We start from the raw sequence: 22,438 nt of genomic DNA on the forward strand, positions 1-22,438 counted from the left end.
ATACGTTACAGACAACAAATACAATTGCATTTTATTTATGGCAATTTCAATGCAGAGAGATAGCGTGACGAGATCTTAATTACATCAAAATGTGGGGCAGAACTGATACAGTAGTGCACAGAGAAAGCTCTGAACATAAAAAAATATTAGCTTGAGACGGAAAATATTAGCTTGAGGCCCATTGTCGTGCCATTCATCTGCCGCTATCACCTCATGTTTCAGCATGATAATGTACGGACCCATGTCGCAACGATTTGTACACAATTCCTAGAAGCTGAAAATGTCCCTGAAAATGATGCTCTGGCTCGATGTGTACAACAGTGTGTTCCAGTTCCCGCCAATATCCAGCAACTTCGGACAGTCATTGAAGAGGAGCGGGACAACATTTGTTTAACGTGTGGCAACAAACACACACACGGAAAACAAACACCCACAACTCAAAAGTGAAACCCAGGCTACCTAAGTATGATTCTCAATCAGATACAACTAACGACACCTGCCTCTGAACCATACTAGGCTGAACTCAAAACCCCAACATAGAAAAACACACATAGACTGCCCACCCCAACTCACGCCCTGACCATACTAAATAAAGACAAAACAAAGGAAATAAAGGTCAGAACGTGGCATCCATTCCTTGTTAAAGCCTGTTTTTATGCATCATGCAGCAAGCAGCCTGATTAATTTTGGACCTCCATGCAATAAATTCAAATCCTATTTAAGAGTAATACAGAATCTCGTCTGTTTGGTCTTTATGAAATAAGAGAGAAGCAATCTCACTCTCTCCGCAAACAATTATTCATCTGCAGACTGTGGGTGGGGAACATTACCGACAAACAAGAGCTAGAGTGCTTTTAAACACAAGGCTATAGTTTCTATTTCCTCTGGATGTTTCTTACATACATAACTGCTAATAACTCATTATTTTGATCATGTTACACTGTTATCTGCCTCCCAGCACAGTTTGTTACAGGAGACCATTTTATTTCCCCCTGTTTTGATCGGATTGTATGTGACAGGTCAAATTTTTGACACCATACCATGCTCACCCACTCATACCATTAGGTTCCTCCCTCACACCTTCATTTGTTATGCTACTTTGTACAGAAACACATTCATGCATATTTTCATCCTAACTCTCAACCTAAAGGTATCTAATTTATCTGCTTCTTACACAGGACCAGTACTGCATAGTACATTCATGGCATCTTAATTTCTCTCCATTCCTTGAATATACTGTACATGAGGAATTCTTCTTGAGGCACATGTTAATCATCTAAAATTTGACACATTATAATAAGATTCAAATGTTCATTCTGAAACAATGTTTATATGACTTCAAGTACAGGCATTTATATATGACTGATTGCAATTATTGATAGTAATAATTGTGAGGGTTCGTGACCAGCTGGAGGAAGATGGCACGACAGCACCCTCCTTAGTGTAAAGCCAATTAGTACACACCAGGGCCCACTAATTGGCCCTCTATATAGGTGTGCCAGGAAAAGAGCTCGGGGGGATTGGGTGTAGACATAAGGACCTGTGAGGACGTTGGACTGTCCTACCTCAGAGAACACTTCTTCATGCACCGTGACTCTATGTTAAACAAGGCAGTCTATAGATAGAGAGAGCATTCTCCCTGTAAATATTGATATGTAGATGATAGTCTAAAGACAAGGGAAGCCGTTTGTTGTTTTGTGTTCCCTTTTTGACCACGGCCTTTTGGTCAGCTACTAAGTGTATGTTTCTTTGTTTTTTTACGCTGTTTCAGCTTTGGACCCTACCTTGTACAGGACTTATTTTGTCGGGCGAAAGAAAACACGTTTAGGGACAATGCAAAAGAAAAGGAACCACAACCACTTTCTCCGGACTGTTAATTTCATGCCTCCCGCCTGTGTTAGGGTGTTTCGGACTAGCTGATTGGTCAAATAATGTTGATGCGGGGGGATTCACACAGCAGAGAGAGAACAGATCATAATCCCCCCCTTATCTCCTCATTACAGCAGAAGAACCCATTTGGAGAAGATCTCAAAGGACATTTCAATTACATTCCAGCGTCTCAATGCTATTTGTTTTGTTTGCTCTCCCACACTTCATTGTTTTTTGATTAGCCAACAGTTGCCAGTTGTTACAGTGGGGACTAGCAGGATTAGGGCTGTAGGTCGTTATTACTCAGTATATTACAGACGGGCCTGTCACAACAGCCCAGTCACACAGAGGGAGCCGAGTGGGGACACTATTTGTGTGGAGTTAACTGACAGTGTCCCCAAAGAAGAGTGCAGCCAGCAATAAGAAATGGAACTCTAATTTGTGTTCTGCTACAGTCTGCCCGTTACAACCAATGACTGTAGGATGGGAGCTCTGACAACAGAATAATTAAGAAAATAATGCCATTCTGAAACAAGCACCTGTAACATGTCTAGCTCCAGTAGAATCAACTGGCATTAAACAATTGTATTTGGTTAATTTTCACTGCCTTTGGCCTGCAAGAAAATATTCATCTGTATCCATCTTTGTTTTATTTCAGACATCTTAGGTTATTTAGAAGATTGTTTGTCAGTTCCATTGAAAGGTGCTTGAAATCCAAGTAAATCTTGTAATACCTTAATTGTTTTACCAATAGTTCTAAATTCTTAGACATTGTCTCATATTTACATGTATAATTTATCCTGTTAATGAGTACTACACACAGGGCTTTATTTGAACAAACCTTGGTGTTGGCAGGAGCATTACAGGTTCTAGGTTGGGGGGGGGTTTCTGAAATATTTTTGTTATTTTCACAGCCGGAATTATGGGCGCAGTAGCTGGCGGTGGCGCAAAAGGGCTTGATGAATAAACAGGTTGTGTGTTTTGAGGGATCAGGAAAAGAGGGTACCAGCTGATCATTGATGTTTATGACTGATGTAAATCTGGTAGTTAGATAGTTTGATTATTGTTTTACTGATTGTGATTTATAATGCTCTAAACTTCATATAATAATATTCATAATATTCTAACTCGTGATATATTGGTGGCTGGCAACGCAAGCGAGCTTATGTTAGACAGGTAACTTGTCGAGCCTGGCGTTAAGGCCGGAAATTGCCTGGTTGACAGGTTTTACCTGACAAAATTGCAAACTATCGTGTGTTTGATACTATCGTGTGTTTGATACTATCGTGTGTTTGATACTATCGTGTGTTTGATACTCCTTTAAATAGTGACAATTAGTTTTGCAACAGTGAGTTGTCTCAGTCTAGCACCTGATTAGTTTCCTGATTTCCATATGGCTGAGTTTTTTTCCTTCTACACAGTTTTGTTCTAACAGGCAGAGTAGGCTGCTAAGATTCAGTGATACGGGGACAGTGTAATGAAAGTTACTTACTCAATCAGCCTAAAGTGATTACAGCAGTTTTACTGACACAGCAAAGCAGAGTATTATTGAAATAGTGGTAAGACATAATAGAAAAGGATACTTCCATACACCACACACTCACCCGAGAGGATGAAAGCAGCACAGGGTCAACTGTGCTGGAGCAGGTTAGGGGTTAAGTGCCTTACTCAAGGGCACAACGGCAATATGTGGCTTTGGTTGCCTGCTCACTCCCGCCAGAGACAGGAGAGCTGTAAGATGTGAGCACTGTGTCATGTCCGGCTCTTCGGGCGTTATTATGGAAGGCAGATCATGAAGAAGGACCAATAATGGAGAGATCATCACTAATGCCATGGACCAGACAAAATAGCAAATGGAGTGAAAGCCTAGTTCCTTTCTGCTCTTTCCATAGACCACATTTGAAGAGTGGATGAGGAGGAGTGAGGGTGGCCTTCAGAATGGATGCACAACAAGGCCCTGTCTAAAACTAACATTCAAGGTTTTCCTGTTTTGGTGACGAGGGGCTGTTAGTCATTGTTTTCATCCGCTGGTGGTTCTGTATGATGGCAGAGCCATAGACCTTGACCTGCGCAGAGCGAGAGAGCTCTTTTGTTTACGTAGCTACCGTCAAGGACACTAACAGTGAGTCATAACTAGCTACAAAAGAACAGTGGTGGTGTGTGTGTTTCTGTTTGACAGACAAAGAGAGAGAAGGAATGGGAAAAAGAAGAACGATAGAATGCGAGAAGTGTACATTATTCATTTACCATGGAGATTTGTATTCTTACAAATACTGTTTCATCAATGTTTATGAGCACATATGAATATGCTGTGATATGAATAAACTCTCATCTGGGTATCTTGTTAAACATGTTTGTCTCTGGACACACTCTTCCTACAATCTAAGTACACATAAATATTGAAGCCTATATTTTGCTGGAGGTATAGTGTGGCTGAAAGTCTTTTTGACTGGAAAGGCCAGTAGTGCATCTGAAGTCCTTCTTCAAGTATCCAAGTTTGAAGATACTGAGAGGACGACTCTGTATCCAACCCATCCCTCTCCTGGCGGCCTGAAGGCAATGATTCATTGCCTATGATTTTAAAGGATTAGGGTAACTTGATTAAACACATTATCCTCAGCAAATTTTTTCCTGAGATCCCCCCCCCCCTCTCTCTCTAATACACACACACACACAATACAGACTAGCCAGTCTTTTCTTCATCATCCAAGGACTTCACGACCAGTCATATTTGATCAGAGATTGGAATGGTACATGGCTTTTACACAGTTCTCTCTGCCACACTCCCCCACACTCTCTGGCTCACTAACTATCCTACTGACGTAACTCTCCTCATTGGTGTTAATCATCATCCCAGATGAGGCTTCTGTGGGGTAGCTGGGTGTCTGTGGTAATGTGTGTTGACACCGCTGGATTTTGGTAGGTGTCACAAAGGTGTGAAAGGAGAAAGAATGGAAACTGGACCAGAGCGTAAAATAAAAAGGAGCAGCCTTGCCCACGGACTCATACAGTACACGTACACAAACACACACAAGCACACAAACAAGCACACACATACACAGACACACATGCAACTAAACAGACAGTTAGGCACTGTTACATGCATAAGAGGACACAAAATATGTGCTTATTATAACACTGCAGAGATGCACAAACCAGAGTTAAAGGCATACTTCGGGATTCTGACCTTTATCTACTTCCCCAGAGTCAGATGAACTTGTGGATACCATTTTTATGTGTCTGCATGCAGTTTGAAGGAATTTGCTAATATTATATTGCTGAGAGAATAAGTAAAATAATAAGTGTATTTACAATTAAGCCGTTAATGAGATGACAGCATTTTTACAGTTGTCTGTGGAGTGACATTTGTATTATTACCTTCTTTTTTTTTGCGCATTTGCGCAATGAGCAAATACTATAGACTTCCAGTCATTGTGCCAACGCTACAGTAGTTAGCATTAGCTCACAAAACTACCTCTAACTGCCTTCATATTGGACACAGAGACATACAAATGGTATCGACGTGTACATCTGACTCTGAGAAAGTAGAAAAGGGCCATGCTGTTTAGAGTGGCAGTGGATCGCCAACACATGCTTTACCCTGCTGTGAAAGAGAAACCTGCTGAAAAGTGTACAAATGGACTCTGCTCTGTCCACTGAAAAATCCCCAAGTGATTCGTTAACTATTTCCTCTCTCCAAGGATTGGAACATGTCCAGAGATCCTGTCCAAAGATCCTTTCCAAGAGTATGGTGTCTTTAAGTAGTCACAGTGCTGTAAGGGCCCTATTCAATCAATATGGCTGACGTTCAGCATATGTAGGTCTGTAAATGTAAGCTTCCCATGCCTATTTACCATCCTCATCCAACCAGACTTGGGTCTCGATTAAAAATGTCAGCGCTATAGCACGATTGAAATATAAAGGCAATGTTCCCACATTCGCGGAGACTGCATTCATGGTAAACGCTGCATATGTAGGCACAATTGGAAATGAACTTTAAATGTAAATCGCACTATTAGAACAGAACTTACAGCCATACGGATTGAATTAAGCTTTAAATCTGGTTGGATAAGGTTGGTGAGAGACATCAGACATCGATACTGCTAAGCACTAGAGAAGGATGGAGGTGTGGTGTCAGTGTCTCCATGGCCTGGCAGGAGAGTGAGCAGAGCAAGTCTGTAATGAGGAGAGTGCACAAGGTGCCAACACCTCACTGAACACATCGACCCAGAGCTCTCCTGGAGAGGCAACTGGGAGAGGAAGAGTGTGAGATGGGGAGCATGGAAAGGGGGAGGGAGAAAGAAAGATGGCGAGGAGAAAGACAGAGATTGAGAGGGAGAAAGAGAAAGAGGGATGGGGAAGGAGAAAGAAAGATTGGGAGGTTGCGAGGGAGAGAAAGAGAGACCACCACATTGGCACCGGACATATGGTGGCTCATCAAACTGGAGGTGGTGGGTTTGGAAGTAGGGGGGTAGTGGGGGTGATAGAGGAAATCAGTGCTTGAAATAGGTTATTAACCACTCCATGAGTTCTTAAGAAATATAATGGACCTTATAGAAAAGTTTGCTTGGCCATTAAACTTATGAGGACAGACAGCAAAAAGCTTGGTAGAATTTGTTTTTTGATTGCAAGACAATTAGCCAACAACATTGTCATCATACATTATACCATAGACACAACCAAAATGCTTTGCAAAGATGTTATTAATCAGTACCACTTGCTAGATCAGTATCATAGAACCCAACACCACCAACCAACAGCATCACAGCACACTTACAAAACCTGATTCCCTGTATGATTAATTAATTGGCTACATCTTGTGAGAGTGTGAGACCTCTTGTGAGACAATGGTTCACATCGATTGTGAATAAAGAGGTGCAGGTATGTTGCTATTAACTTTACTCTGTCACCAATCCAATTACTACAGGAACAAACACAGTTAAAGCTCCTCCAGTGTGTTCTCCTTAATTATCTTCATTGCGATGGGTCAAACACACAGCATCACCCAAATGCATTACAGAGATACCAGCACAGTGTTCACATTTAATTAATTGTGTCCTCTTTGTGTTTCTGTAAAAGTAAACCCATTCGAACTCCTCTCCTTTTCCTTAGCTCCGCAAAAGAGCCAATGTGAATAAGTATAATATACTTAATCAAATCCTTAGTGCAGAAAATTATTTTAAAAAATATAAAAATGTTCTGCACTAAAGATTTGAATAACTTCGGTCTAAAAATAAATGAAATAGCAAAGTCTAATGACAATGACCAAATAAACTATCTAGCCCTTCTTCAGAGTCTGTTCCTGGGAAGACAGGTGCCCACACGTGTGTGGCTGATTGAGCTGGCCCTAGGTGTGAATAAAGAGAAGGATTGGGCCCCCGGGGTGTGGGAAAGAGTACCATGTCTCTCTTCTCACTCCCATCACTGAGTGAAACCAAAGTAATGAGAGAAGGAGCTGGAGCGAGGCACTGCCTGGGCTGACGGGGCGCGAGAAACCAAGCAGACAGTGCTAGCAGCATGGAAGGACACCGAGAAAGAAGGTGCTGGAGTAGAAACATGAGGGAGAGAGCTAGATGGAGAGAAAGAGCTCTGTAGGAGGTGGTTGTAAGCCGTGGGGAGAGAAAGAGAAAATGTATTTAATGACTTTTCATTGAGTGCAAATGCCAGGAGGGTCTGATTCTGCTCATGTTTGGAGCCTCCGTCCCTGACTTTTTATTATGTCCATTGATGACAGCGCCAGTGTTAGTTGTGGTTCTGAAAGCACCCATGCTGACATTTGAGCCCACCTACCCAAAGGCCACAGCACCTTTCAAGTGGAACAATGGGCTCCCTATTACTGTAGCCCAGACAATTAACTGCACAGCCATGGAGAAGGTACCCCACTATGTCCCACTCGGACCAAGTTGCACAAAGAGGAAAGCTCCGTTTTCTGAGACTTTAGAGAGTATCGCCAGGCCTGCTAATGCCAATTTAGAAAGGTCAATCCCTTAGCTCAATGGCCACCCTCTGATCCCAAATGTAATTCTCTAGTACTGATACTCAGATCAAATTGTTCTCCCATAGAATAGCCTCTGTCTGCAGCTTGCTCTCTGTCTTCCAGTAGGCTAAGTTCTCAAACACTGCCTTTGTCCCTGATCGAGCATTAGCTGTCTTCAATACTTCAACCAGTTATTATGAACACTTCTGACTTGAGAATATGGGATCTGGTCCAAACAACATCAGTATGCCAATTACAACGTCTCCAAAGCTGCCCTATACGCATGTTAGGATGGAGTGAGTGTACATGCCTAATGAATGCCATTACGGAGGAGCTACTGTGCTGAGGACCTTGGTGACAGGAAGCTATGGAGGAGCAAAGTGGCTTATAGGATGGGTATTAACACCTAATGGACAGCCCATAGCAGGTTCCAAGAAGCCTCAATGTCAATATTAGAGCTTAATAGACGTCATTGGTGGCTATGTGAGACATTAATAGCAAGATTAGCATGAAGAAGAGCATTGTACATTGGAGAAAAATTACCAATTGCAGCCCAGGCTTCCTATTTTTCATTAAACACAAATAGAGTAGGAGGGCGGGCGGGCTATGGACCAGTACCCTTAATAAGCCCTTATGGGGAGAAAGGGTACCATTAGCCATGGCTGGGATGACGTCAAAGCATTAATACCCCTGGGGGAAGCAACCCAACCCTAAGGGCACAGCAGCCTTCACCTAGTCAGACTCCTTTTTCTCCTGCCAATGTTTATTCGCAATCAAGAAAGGAAAGAGGAAGCAGCCATGTTTCACTGATGTCACAGTCCTGTAGCTGTAATCCACCTTCAAACATATCTGCCTCCCTCTTTGTCTGGAAACAGCACCCCACTAACGTCATCTGATCTCTGATCTCTATTGTTGAGAGAGGATGTGGAGGAGGAAGTAGCAGCAGTAGCAGTATTGTCACCACGCCATAGTTACCACTGCAGCCCATCTCATTTAGGGATGGTTGTGACACCCCCATACTGTGATGGCACTTAATTTTGAGTCATCACTTCCACATTAAAGAGAGAGTTAGCCTTCCTCTTGGCATGCTGTGAATAGACACACCAGGAGACCAGGGCAGTGTGGGCACACAGGAACCTCCCAGATGGATGATGTATTTTTAATGGCGCTCACTAATGAGCGGTTGGTTATGATGTGACGGAGGTGGAGAGCAGACAGTAGGCCGCCTTTCATCGAGTATGACGCCCTGTTTGTGTAATGGGAGAGGAGGAGACATTTCTACACGCATTGAAGCCAATTTGAAGTCATTGAAAGGGAAAGGGAAAGAAGCTCACCTGCTTATGATTAAACTAATTATTGGATAGTGTTAGGATCATGTTTCTTGCAGTATTCGTCTGGACATTTCTTTGGAACCTGATGCGTGAAGCAACAAAAAGCTAACTTGAATCGATCTGCATGTGTCATGTGTCAACAAAGCATGATCACATTGAATTTGTATTTATTTCGTTTTGTTTAACCATTATTTAACTAGTCGAGTCATTTAAGAACACATTCTAATTTACAATTAAAAAATATATATTATTTCACCTTTATTTAACCAGGTAGGCCAGTTGAGAACAAGTTCTCATTTACAACTGCGACCTGGCCAAGATAAAGCAAAACAGTGCGACACAAATAACAACACAGAGTTACACATGGAATAAACAAACGTACAGTCAATAACACAATAGAAAAAAATCTATATACAATGTGTGCAAATGAGGTAAGATTAGGGAGGTAAGGCAATAAATATGCTGTAGTGGCGAAGTAATTACAATTAGCAATTAAACACTGGAGTGATAGATGTGCAGAAGATGAATGTGCAAGTAGAGATACTGAGGTGCAAAGGAGCAAAAAAACAAATAACAATAATAATTGAGATAGTTGGATGGGCTATTTACAGATGGGCTATGTACAGGTGCAATGATCTGTGAGCTGCTCTGAGAGCTGATGTTTAAAGTTAGTGAGGGAGATATGAGTCTCCAGCTTCAGTGCATTTTGCAATTTGTTCCAGTAATTGGCAGCAGAGAACTGGAAGGAAAGGCGGCCAAAGAGGAATAGGCTTTGGGGGTGACCAGTGAAATATACCTGCTGGAGTGCATGCTACAGGTGGGTGCTGCTATGGTGACCAGTGAGCTGAGTTAAGGCGGGGCTTTACCTAGCAAATACTTATAGATGACCTGGGGCCAATGGGTTTGGGGACGAATCTGAAGCGAGGGCCAGCCAACAAGAGCATACAGGTCGCAGGGGTGGGTAGTAATATGGGGTTTTGGTGACAAAACGGGTGGCACTGAGATAGACTACATCCAATTTGCACACTGAACTCTGTCTGAGAAGTAGTTGGTGAACCAGGCGAGGCAGTCATTTGAGAAACCAAAGCTGTTGAGCCTGCCGATAAGAATGTGGTGATTGACAGAGTCGAAAGCCTTGGTCAGGTCGATGAATACGGCTGTACAGTATTGTCTTTTATCGATGGCGGTTATGATATTGTTTAGGACCTTAAGCGTGGCTGAGGTGCACCCATGACCAGCTCAGAAACCATATTGCATAGGGGAGAAAGTACGGTGGGATTCGAAATGGTCGGTGATCTGTTTGTTAACTTGGCTTTCGAAGTCTTTAGAAAGGCAGGGCAGGATGGCTATAGGTCTATAATAGTTTGGGTCTCGAGTGTCTCCCCCTTTGAAGAGGGGGATGACCGCGGCAGCTTTCCAATCTTTAGAGATCTCAGATGATACGAAAGAGAGGTTGAACAGGCTAAGTAATAGGGGTTGCAACAATTGCGGCAGATAATTTTAGAAAGAGAGGGTCCAGATTGTCTAGCCCAGCTGATTTGTAGGGGTCCAGATTTTGCAACTCTTTCAGAACATCAACCATCTGAATTTGGGTGAAGGAGAAATGGGGGAGGTTTGGGCAAGTTTCTGTGGGGGGTGCAGAGCTGTTGACCGGGGTAGGGGTAGCCAGGTGGAAAGCATGGCCAGCCGAAGAGAAATGCTTATTGAAATGATAAATTATAGTGGATTTATCGGTGGTGACAGTGTTTCCTAGCCTCAGTGCAGTGGGCAGCTGGGAGGAGGTGCTCTTATTCTCCATGGAGAATCGGATTGGAGAATCGCTTCTTGAATCGGGGCTACAGCATTCAGGTGCTGAAAGATGCTGGTATAAGGGCTGGATTTACTTGGCAGAGAGAACTTGTTGCTAAGGGGAGTGCCTCGTGATACATCGGAGAGAGTGTATTATTAAAAATAATTGGAGAATCATCCAAAGTGATACGCTACTACGCCAAGTCTTTCCTGAGCCACCAGTCATAAGCTTTAAGAGATGTCCTACCCTATAAATGACAAATTAGTCCACAGTTATCTTCCGGGTGACTCTCCAAAAACTTTACTTGACCACAAACCCAAGGGCTCTTTTAAATGTAACCATTGCAACCATTGCAGTAAGAAGAAGTATTTTGTTGACACAGCTTCCAAAATGGAGTATTACGTCAAGCATTTCATTAACTGCAAAACCACTCATGTCATCTATAGATTGGAATGTCCACAGTGCAAGGTGTTCTACATTGGACGGACAAAGAGACGCCTTCAAGACCGCTTAGCGGAACACAAGTATGCCATACGGGTAGGCAATGAAGACTAAGGCACTACAAGTCCCTACACCATGTCAACCATGCCTCCCTACAAGCTATGGGTATTGATCATATTCCGGCCTCTATTAGAAAAGGGTACCATCTTAAACAGTTAAACCAAAGGGAAAGTTTTTGGATTTACAAACTACGGACCACTAAATACCCTGGTTTAAATGAAGATATGGATTTCTCACCCTTCCTGTAGGGTCGTGATGGGTCCATTTTCTGTCATCTAGTGGAAATTTTGCTCAACTGCCCTCAGCTATGGTTAGACTGTTGTTGTTCATGTTTTGCTGTGTTCTAGTGTACTATGGAATATATAGCTTTTTTATTCTTGACACTTCTCCCAGTCATATTTAAGGTTAGCACTACCTTGGTCCTCCTTTCTTTTTGATGACCAATTTACCCCTTTTACCAAAGAGCACCTTCTATCTACCATCATTTACTATTGTGTACCTTAGTAGCGCTTCCCTTCCTCCTCTTTCTACTAACAATGGCTAGACTTTGGAGATGACACAGGTGTAAGCATGTGAGTTGCCTGTGTCACAGTCTCGTAACACATTTGTGCGGGTGCGGCTGAGTCTGTGTCCTGAGAAAGTGAAGGTGACTGTGAGGCCCTAGGTGTTGACTGCTGGGTCAGTGTGTCACCTAGTAACAGTTCTTTTGGTGTGACTTTACTCAACAGTAACTGATCTATGTGCCTTTTCCAGATGACGTCCTTTGCCGTGTGGACAGTGTAGGACAAGACCAGCCTGAGCAATGACTGTAGCAACAACCCACTTTGGTCCTTTGAGGTACTTCCTAGCTAAGATAGTTTCTTCCGGATTGAAAGTTCTGTCCTTTGCTCTCACAATGTTTGACTTGATTCTCCTGTTGACATCTCCTTTGCATTCTGCAGTTTGAGTAGGTCTAAACTTGTGTGTAGCTCTCTCTTCATGATTAGGGATACAGGTAAAGCCTTGGTGGTTTTGTGTGGTGTGTTCCTGTAGGATAGCAGGAAGCTGTTCAAGCATTGGTGCAGTGTCCCTTAACTCCGAGACGCTTTTAAGGCATGTTTCATGGTCTGTACAAACCTCTCCGCTAGCCTGTTGGTAGATGGATGATACGGTGCAGACCTGTGTTTGTATGCCATTCACCTGTAGGAACGTGGCCATTTCCTGGGACACTAGCTGCAGTCTTCTTTGCAGTAATATACCTCATAATGGCAACCTCAAGCCATTTGCTATGAGCATCCATAACCACGAGAAACATTCGGTCTTCAAATAGACCTGTGAAGTTGACTTGTATACGTTGCCACACCTCCTCCAGCCAAACTCACGGATGAAGAGGTGCAAGTTGACGTACGTTGTGAACCGTCAGACATGAGGAAAGTGTTTTCTCTTTCTCCTCAATGCTTCCATCCAATCCAGGCCACCAGAAGTAGGTTTGTGCAATTTCCTTAACACAAACCCTCCCACAATGACCTGAGTGTAGCTATTGCAACACTTCTTTCCTCAGCGAAGGCGGAATGACAACTCTCTTCCCCCACAGCAGACAACCGCACTGTGCTGACAACTCAGTTCTCCAAAAGGTTTCAGTTCTGAAGGATCTCTAGAGGCTTTACCTTTGATGATTAATGTCCATCACTTGAAACGACCGGGTCATTTCCGGGTTGACTCTCACTTTTGTTGAAGTGACTGGTGTGTTTTCATTTTCCACTTGTCTGAAGTAGATGTCAACTTGGCGCGAATCTGGCTTGACCACAGGTATTATTATAGTGTTAACTGGGAAAGTCCAGCTGCATTGCAGTGCAGTTCTGTCTTGCGGTACTTGATGTTGTAGGTGTGTGCTGACAACAACAATGCCCACCTTTGCATTCTGCTTGCAGCAAGTGATGGATTTCCAGTATGCGGTCCAAAGATGCTCGCCACAAACGATGATCTGTAAGATCGCCGTGCACTTCCTCCCGTACAGATAATGTTGAAATTTATGCACTCCAAAAAAGATGCCCAGGGCATTTCGTTTAGTTACTTTCTACTTTGTTCAATGTCCTCTGCACCGGAAGGCACGACTGGTGCACGACTGCTCCCACAACATATGGACTAGAATCACAAGTTAGTTGGATGGGCAATAATGGTTCAAAGTGTGTCAGTACCTCAGATTTCAGTAGTTCACGAATGGTTTCTCAGTACATTTCCATGTTTTGTTTTGACAAAGCATTCGAGGCAGCGGCTTCAGCTTAATTGTTAAGCTCGGGATAAAGTGTCCGTAGTAATTCAGTAACCCTAGGAAAGAACGTAAATGGCTCACGTTCTGAGAAGCTGGGGCAGCCATGATTGCCTTGACGTTGGACGGAGCCCTGTGAAGGCCTGTAGCATCAATGACATGTCTGAGTTATTCAACCGAAGATTGGAAGAATGCACATTTGTCCTTACAAACTTGTAGTCCTTCAGTCTCTAAGGTTGGATTCAAATTCTGGAATAGTCCACTTCGTCCTTCCCAGTAACGAGAATGTCATCCATTTAGCATTGTACTCCTGGCAATACTCAAAATCTAGTCCATTGCCTTCTAGAAAGGTACTGGCGCACTTGTGATTCCAAACAGTAGACGACAGTACCTGAAGAGTCCCTTGTGTGTCACGATGGTCAGAAGCTCCTTTGACTATTTTTGATTTATTTGATTTATTTTTTATTTCACCTTTATTTAACCAGGTAGGCAAGTTGAGAACAGGTTCTAACTTACAATTGCGACCTGGCCAAGATAAAGCAAAGCAGTTCGACACATACAACGACACAGAGTTACACATGGAGTAAAACAAACATACAGTATAAACAAGTCTATATATGATGTGAGCAAATGAGGTGAGATAAGGGAGGTAAAGGCAAAAAAAGGCCATGGTGGCAAAGTAAATACAATATAGTAAAACACTGGAATGGTAGATTTGCAATGGAAGAATGTGCAAAGTAGAAATAAAAATAATGGGGTGCAAAGGAGCTAAATATATAAATAAATTAAATACAGTAGGGAAAGAGGTAGTTGTTTGGGCTAAATTATAGGTGGGCTATGTACAGGTCAAGTAATCTGTGAGCTGCTCTGACAGTTGGTGCTTAAAGCTAGTGAGGGAGATAAGTGTTTCCAGTTTCAGAGATTTTTGTAGTTCGTTCCAGTCATTGGCAGCAGGGAACTGGAAGGAGAGGCGGCCAAAGAAAGAATTGGTTTTGGGAGTGACTAGAGAGATATACCTGCTGTGTGTATATCTCCTGTGGATATAGGATATACCTCCTGTGTGCTACAGGTGGGAGATGCTATGGTGACCAGCGAGCTGAGATAAGGGGGGACTTTACCTAGCAGGGTCTTGTAGATGACCTGGAGCCAGTGGGTTTGGCAACGAGTATGAAGCGAGGGCCAGCCAACGAGAGCATACAGGTCAAACTGGTGGGTCTTTGGTGATAAAACGGATTGCACTGTGATAGACTGCATCCAATTTGTTGAGTAGGGTATTGGAGGCTATTTTGTAAATGACATCGCCAAAGTCGAGGATTGGTAGGATGGTCAGTTTTACAAGGGTTTGTTTGGCAGCATGAGTGAAGGATGCTTTGTTGCGAAATAGGAAGCCAATTCTAGATTTAACTTTGGATTGGAGATGTTTGATATGGGTCTGGAAGGAGAGTTTACAGTCTAACCAGACACCTAAGTATTTGTAGTTGTCCACGTATTCTAAGTCAGAGCCGTCCAGAGTAGTGATGTTGGACAGGCGGGTAGGTGCAGGTAGCGATCGGTTGAAGAGCATGCATTTAGTTTTACTTGTATTTAAGAGCAATTGGAGGCCACGGAAGCAGAGTTGTATGGCATTGAAGCTTGCCTGGAGGGTTGTTAACACAGTGTCACAGTGACTATTCTTCCACGTGCAGCTGCAGGTAGGCTTGACAAAGGTAGATTTAGCTGAACTTTTGACCGCCAGCTAAGCCGGCAAAAAAGTTGCAGATGTGTGGTAGTGGATACTGCACAGCGGACAACACAAGGTTAACTGTAACTTTAAAGTCTATACACATCATGATTCCACCATCCTTCTTAAGGACTGGTATGATGGGTGTTGGCCATTCAACCACACTGACCGGCTCCAGTACTTTGTTCTTGACTAAAGAGTCCAAGTCAGCCTTGACTTTTGGTCTGATAGCATAAGGTATCATAAGGTGCTTTCAGAAACTTTGATTTACTGTCTGGTTTAATGCTAAGTTTCATTGTAATGTATTTCATGATCTCCATGAAATACTCCTCTGTAATGTTTCTTTAAGATAGCAGGTAGGCCTGTCTCTCCATGTGTCATTGTATGCACTGATGGCCAGTCCAGTTTGATTTTCTCCAGCCACGATGGTCCCAGTAGTGCTGGATAAGTCTCCTTTCACGACATAGAGTTGCAGCTTTTCAGTTTGTCTGTTTAACTGAACTACGACATCAGTAATGCCTCTCACAGCGAGAGATTCACCTGTGTACGTCTTTAACACCATGTGTGCTGGCTGAAGTGGAAGGTGTTTTAGTGTCTTTTTGTAGACTGTGTCTGACACCAGGGACAGCTGCCCGTGTCACTCTCCCTACGCAACGACTGCCCCTCTAGTAAGGGAGAGACATAGTAGCCGTGCAGCCATCCAGCAACAGTCAGTACATTCAGTGTGACTTCCTCTTCTGATGAGTCACTCATCTCTGTGTTTTCTTGCTCAAATGCGTGAGCATCTCATTATCCTTCATTGGTACTGTCTTTTTCTTGTTTTCAGTCTTTGATGTTTTCTCTGAGCTCTCTTTGTTTCTGCAGGCTCACTCGATGTGACCCTTTTTACCACAGGCTTGGCAATCCATGTCCTTACACCAAGTTTAGGCACAAAATGCTGTGAAAGGATCCAGGAACCCAAATGACTTGGATTATCCCATATTTTTAAAATAGGAGCTTTGTTTCCAGAAGATATCAAAATGTTGAATAAATGTTACACCCACAGAGCTGCAATAGTAACGTAGCCAGGTATAGAGGGTTTAAAGTCTGCTGAACTGTTAAATGTCACGATTTAGGGAGGGCAGGAGGACATTGGTTGGTGTCAAATAGTGACCCAATCAGTTCTGTAAAATCCATCTTCAGCTGTTCTGAGCTGCCCTTCATAATGTCTTTGAATCCCACGTGAACTATGATAGACTCAATTTCCTGATGCTGGTTTCAATTGTTTGGGATCAGCTTATTGATGTATTGCGTCAATATTATGTAGAGGCACCTTTGACAGCAATTACAGCTGTGATTACAGTCTTTCTGGATAAGTCTGAGCTTTCCACACCTGGATTGTACATTTGCCCATTTTTCGTTTCACAATATTTCAAGCTCAAATTGGTTGTTGATCATTGCTAGACAACCATTTTCAGGTCTTGCCATAGATTATGTCAACTGTAACTTGGCCACTCAGAAACATTCACTGTCTTCTTGGTAAGCACCTCCAGTGTAGATTTGGCCATGTATTATAGGGTATTGTCCTGCTGAAAGGTGAATTCATCTCCTACTACTGTCTGGTGGAAAGCAGACTAAACCAGTGTTTCCTCTAGGATTTTGCCTGTTCTTAGCTCTATTCCATCTATTTGTTTTTATCCTGAATAACTCCCCAGTCCTTAAAAATTACAAGGAAACCCATAACGTGATGCAGCCACTACTATGCTTGAAAATATGGAGATTGGTACTCAGTAACGTAATGTGTTGCATTGGATTTTCCCCAAACATAATACTTTGTATTCAGAACAAAAAGTTAATTGCTTTGTCACATCTTTTGCAGTATTTTGAACAACATAATTCCACTTTCATATTATGGTGTATTGTGTGTTGGCCAGTCACATTTTTTTTTCAATTTAATCCATTTTAAATTCAGGCTGTAATACAACAAAATGTGGAAAAGGTCAAGGGGTTTAAATACTTTCTGATATCCCCGTAAACAAAAGATTACATAAAAATGTCCTGGACAATTTCCTTTCTAATTACAAGTGAGACATGCTTTGTTTCTGTAAAAGAAACCAACCTTAAACTTTAACTTTTTCACCAGCTCAGTGACATGTTTGTCATCAAGCCAGATACTAAGATGTTTGCAGGAAGGAACTCACTCAATTTGTGTACCATGCAAATTAATTGTTACAAATTCAATTAAATATGGGTTATGGGACCTACAAAAAAGTATGTGTTTTGTTTGGATTTACCACCAACTTTAGATCCAATAGTGACACCTGCAGTGCTTGAAAATCAGACTTCAAATGTGAAAAGACTTGGCCAACTGATGGAGCAATGGAATATGACAGGGTATTTGTATTTATTATGGATCCAAGGCAGCAGCTCCTCTTCCTGGGATCCAGCAAAATAAAGGCAGTTATACCATTTTAAAAACATTACAATACATTCATAACATATTTCACAACACATGCCAGTGTAATTATTATTTTGGGTATAGCGAAGCTATTAGGTAAAATGCATTAGGTAAAATATATTTTGCTGAAGGGCTATCCATTTTCATTTCAGAGGTCCATTTTTCTCCATATAACCCTCATTATACAGTACCAGTCAATAGTTTTGACACACCTACTCATTCAAGGGTTTTTCTTTATTTTGTACAATTTTCTACAATGTAGAATAACAGTGAAGACATGAAAACTATAAAATAACACATATGGAATCATGTAGCAACCAGAAAAAAGTGTTAGTAAATCTAAATATATTTCATATTTTAGAATCGTTAAAATAGCCACCCTTTGACTTGAGGACAGCTTCGCTCACTCTAGACATTGTCTCAACCAGCTTCACCTATAATGCTTTTCCAAAAGTCTTGAAGGAGTTCCCACATATGCTGAGCACTTATTGGATGCTTTTCCTTAACTCTGAGGTCCAACTCATCCCAAACCATCTCAATTGGGTTGAGGTCGGGTGATTGCCAGGTCATCATCTGATGCAGCAGGTCATCACTCTCCTTCTTTGTCAAATAGCCCTTACACAGCCTGAAGGTGTGTTGGGTCATTGTCCTGTTGAAAAACAAATGATAGGGGAAGGGAAACCCAGGGGAAGGGAAAACCAGGTGGGATGGCGCATCGCTGCAGAATGCTGTGGTAGCCATGCTGGTTAAGTGTGCCTTGAATTATAAATAAATCAGACAGTGTCACCAGCAAAGCACCCTCACACCTCCTCCTCCATGCTTCATGGTGGGAACCACACATGCAGAGATCATCTGTTCACCTACTCTCCGTTTGGAACCAAAAATCGAAAAATTTACTCATCAGACCAAAGGACAGATTTCCACCAGTCTAATGTCCATTGCTCATGTTTCTTGGCCCAAGCAAGTCTCTTCTTCTTATTGGTGTCCTTTAGTAGTTGTTTCTTCGCAGCAAATCGACCATGAAGGCCTGATTAATGCAGTCAGTCTCCTCTGAACAGTTGATGTTGAGATGTGTTTGTTACATAAACTCTGAAGCATTTATTTGGGCTGCAATCTGAGGTGCAGTTAACTCTAATGAACTTATTTGAGCTGCTCTTGCCATAATATGGACTTGGTCTTTTACCAAATATGTCTATCTTCTGTATACCACCCCTATCTTGTCACAACATAACTGATTGGCTCAAACTCATTAAGGAAAGAAATTCCACAAATTAACTTTTAACAAGGCACACCTGTTCATTTAAATGCATTCCAGGTGACTACCTCATGAAGCTGGTTGAGAGAATGCTAAGAGTGTACAAAGCTTTCATCAAGGCAAAGGGTGGCTAATTTGAAGAACCTCAAATATATTTTGATTTGTTTAAAAAAAATGCTGGTTACTGCATGATTCCATATATGTTATTTCATAGTTTTGATGTCTTCACTATTATTATACAATGTAGAAAACAGTAAACATAAAGAAAAACCCTTGAATGAGTAGGTGTGTACAAACTTTTGACTGGTACTGTAAATAACATTCAGTCCCTAAATGATACGTCATTTGCAAGTGGGAGCTCTTACATTATAAATTACTCTTCCTCGCCATCTTGTGGCTAGTCTTAGTGGTACAGTATATTGACTTTTCCATTTCACTGGGAGTTCAAACACAATTTGACAATGACATTATTTTGTATTAATTAGCATAATTTCAATACTGTTTACTCCTTCAATTATGATGCAAAGCAATATGTAGGAGACTTATTACTATTTCATATATTATACAGTACATATGAAAATAATCAACTCCACTTATTCATAAATATGTATATACATTTTAGCTGCTCTTTTAAAATTTCACAGAGCGAAACCCACAAATTACATAAATACCGTATTTTGGTCTTTACCATATCTAGAAAAACTGAAGCCCAAGCAGTGACAATAAAACAAGTGACAATAAAACCTCAGATGTTTGGGCTTGAGATTTTAACAATAAAGATGTTTTAATTGAAACGGGTTGCATGATAAGCTTTCATACTTGATTTCTGACTTGATCTGTGGTCTTTGCAGATTTAAAGACTATAATTATTTTTTTTAACGATGCAAAAAAACTATTTTGATGTCAGTGAAATTCATAAAAGGCTGCTGCATCTCCTCAGCACCATTGAATTACCTGTGTCCAACCAGGACAGATTAAATGACACTGCCATCAATCTGGAGACTGTCTCAACCCCTGCATCTTACAAAAATGTTTTCAACCCCCATTAAAAGCACCATAGTTAAATAAATAAATAATTTAAAATAAGTCAGTTAATTAAGAACAAATTCTTATTTACAATGACGGCCTAACCCGGACGACGCTGGGCCAATTGTGCCCTGCCCTATGGGACTCCCAATCACGGCCAGATGATACAGCCTGGAATTGAACCAGAGACAGTAGTGATGCCTCTTGCACTGAGATGCAGTGCCTTAGACCGCTGCGCCACTCGGGAGCCCATCTTAAAAAGTCAATTATAAATTATAAGTATTCATTTTTGTTTTTGTAAAATTACTCATTGCTAAACATTATAACCCCTTATACAAAAATGTGGTCTGCAACATCGTCATTGGAGCTGGGCCACATCAGCAGAACTGGAATAGAAAACAAATTAATATTAGTAAATTAATAGATTATTTATGTCTGTGGACCATTGTTATGCCTCAGACACCACTGTATGTGCTGGGCTAGCGTTATGTATTTTAATGGGCTTTATCTGAACTGGTGAGGGAAATGTCTCACCTTCCAGCGGTTCCCACACTCGTTACAAAGAACAAAAGTGGTCATAGGCTCGTCAGCGCTGCTGGTCTGCATCCACACACACACACACACACACACACACACACACACACACACACACACACACACACACACACACACACACACACACACACACACAGTTAATACGATGGCAGCTTTCATTCAACAGCACAGGCTGTCTTCACTGTATCTCACTGTGTAAAATGTAACTGGAACTGGTACAATATAAAACTGATATTGGGTCAGTATGTAGAGCATATGTATGTTTTCAGTGCAGTGAGCAGTATGTATCTGTTTAAGTAAAATATAGTATATACCTTGTAATATACAGAATATGGTATGTCTACTTGGTTGTAGGTGCAGTTATTTTTGCTGCACTTGCTGCACTGAAACAGATCAGAAATGGTACCGCTGGTTTTGGACACCTGGTGTTCCCTAACGGCCTCCTTAGTCAGATTGTTCCTCAGCTGCTTCAGCTTATCACTAGCCATCTCCTAGATAGATAGATAGATAGATAGATAGATAGATAGATAGATAGATAGATAGATAGATAGATAGATAGATAGATAGATAGATAGATAGATAGATAGATAGATGGATAGACGGATAGACGGACGGACGGACGGACGGACAGACAGACAGACAGACAGACAGACAGACAGACAGACAGACAGACAGACAGACAGACAGACAGACAGACAGACAGACAGACAGACAGACAGACAGACAGACAGACAGACAGACAGACAGACAGACAGACAGACAGACAGACAGACAGAATCTCTGAGGGAAATGTGTCTACTCAAATGTTTTGGTAGGTGTTTGGAATATGTTAGAGGCAGGGGTGGGTCATGGGTTGATATGGCAGAAGTTTACAGTACCTCAGCAGACATGATGGTGAAGCGTCTCAGCTCGATGCCTCCAGCCAGGACGTTCCTCCGCAGCCCAGGCTTTTTGGGGTCCTTCAGGTTGCTGATGCGGCTCCGCACCCTGTTTTTATACTTCATATCTGTGGCTCCCATCTCCTTGTAAATATGTGCAGCGGAGGACAGTTAAGGAAGCTTTCATCACCACCTGGCTGAAATATCTAACGGTGACAATCAAAGATCAAACAAATATAAAATGTCAAGCCAAGAGAGCAAATGGCAGCTCTGCAAACACACCGCAAACTGAAACCAACCCAAATTGGTAAAATACTTTAGAACCACATGCAGATTTAAAAGGATATTCTTTGAAGTTATTTGAGGAGAGAAAACTGAGGGTATTACGTTTACTCTTTTTCATCTACAATATCTATCATTCTGTGTGTAATGTAACCGCTATTAATTTAATGTAACCGTTCATTTCCATACTGTACTGTGAATGAATTGAGTCACTTTATGTGTAGGTTGATCTCTTGTTACTTGTATCTCTGTGAGTCTCTGTACTTGTACTCTGATCCATTCAGTTAGTGGCTGGTCTTTTCCCCACCATCTGTGCGTAGAGCAGCAGCCAGCATCTCGATGCACTTGTCCCTGATGTTTTCTCCAGTAGCCAGGCAAGGGGACAGGGGAACCCCTGCTGAGCTGAAGGAGGGGGACATGGGACTGGTGGGGGTGGTGGGGATCTTTGGCATCTCTTTCTTTCTCCTGGTCATCGTACATAAGCCAAACAGCATATACGTCAATCGAGAGTTTAAAATCGGATCCATATTGATATCAGTAGTACAGTAGATAGTATTTTCCAGTTAAAAA

The 22,438-nt window shown here is 42.0% G+C and overlaps 1 pseudogene; it reads right to left on the reverse strand.

Moving 5' to 3' along the window:
- Positions 1 to 20,530: 20,530 nt before the first annotated feature.
- LOC109904016 (transcription elongation factor A protein 3-like) overlaps positions 20,531 to 22,438 on the reverse strand; it is a 38,913-nt pseudogene continuing 37,005 nt past the window's right edge.

Source organism: Oncorhynchus kisutch, linkage group LG2, assembly GCF_002021735.2.
Source record: "Oncorhynchus kisutch isolate 150728-3 linkage group LG2, Okis_V2, whole genome shotgun sequence".
NCBI classification, from domain to species: Eukaryota; Metazoa; Chordata; class Actinopteri; order Salmoniformes; family Salmonidae; genus Oncorhynchus; species Oncorhynchus kisutch.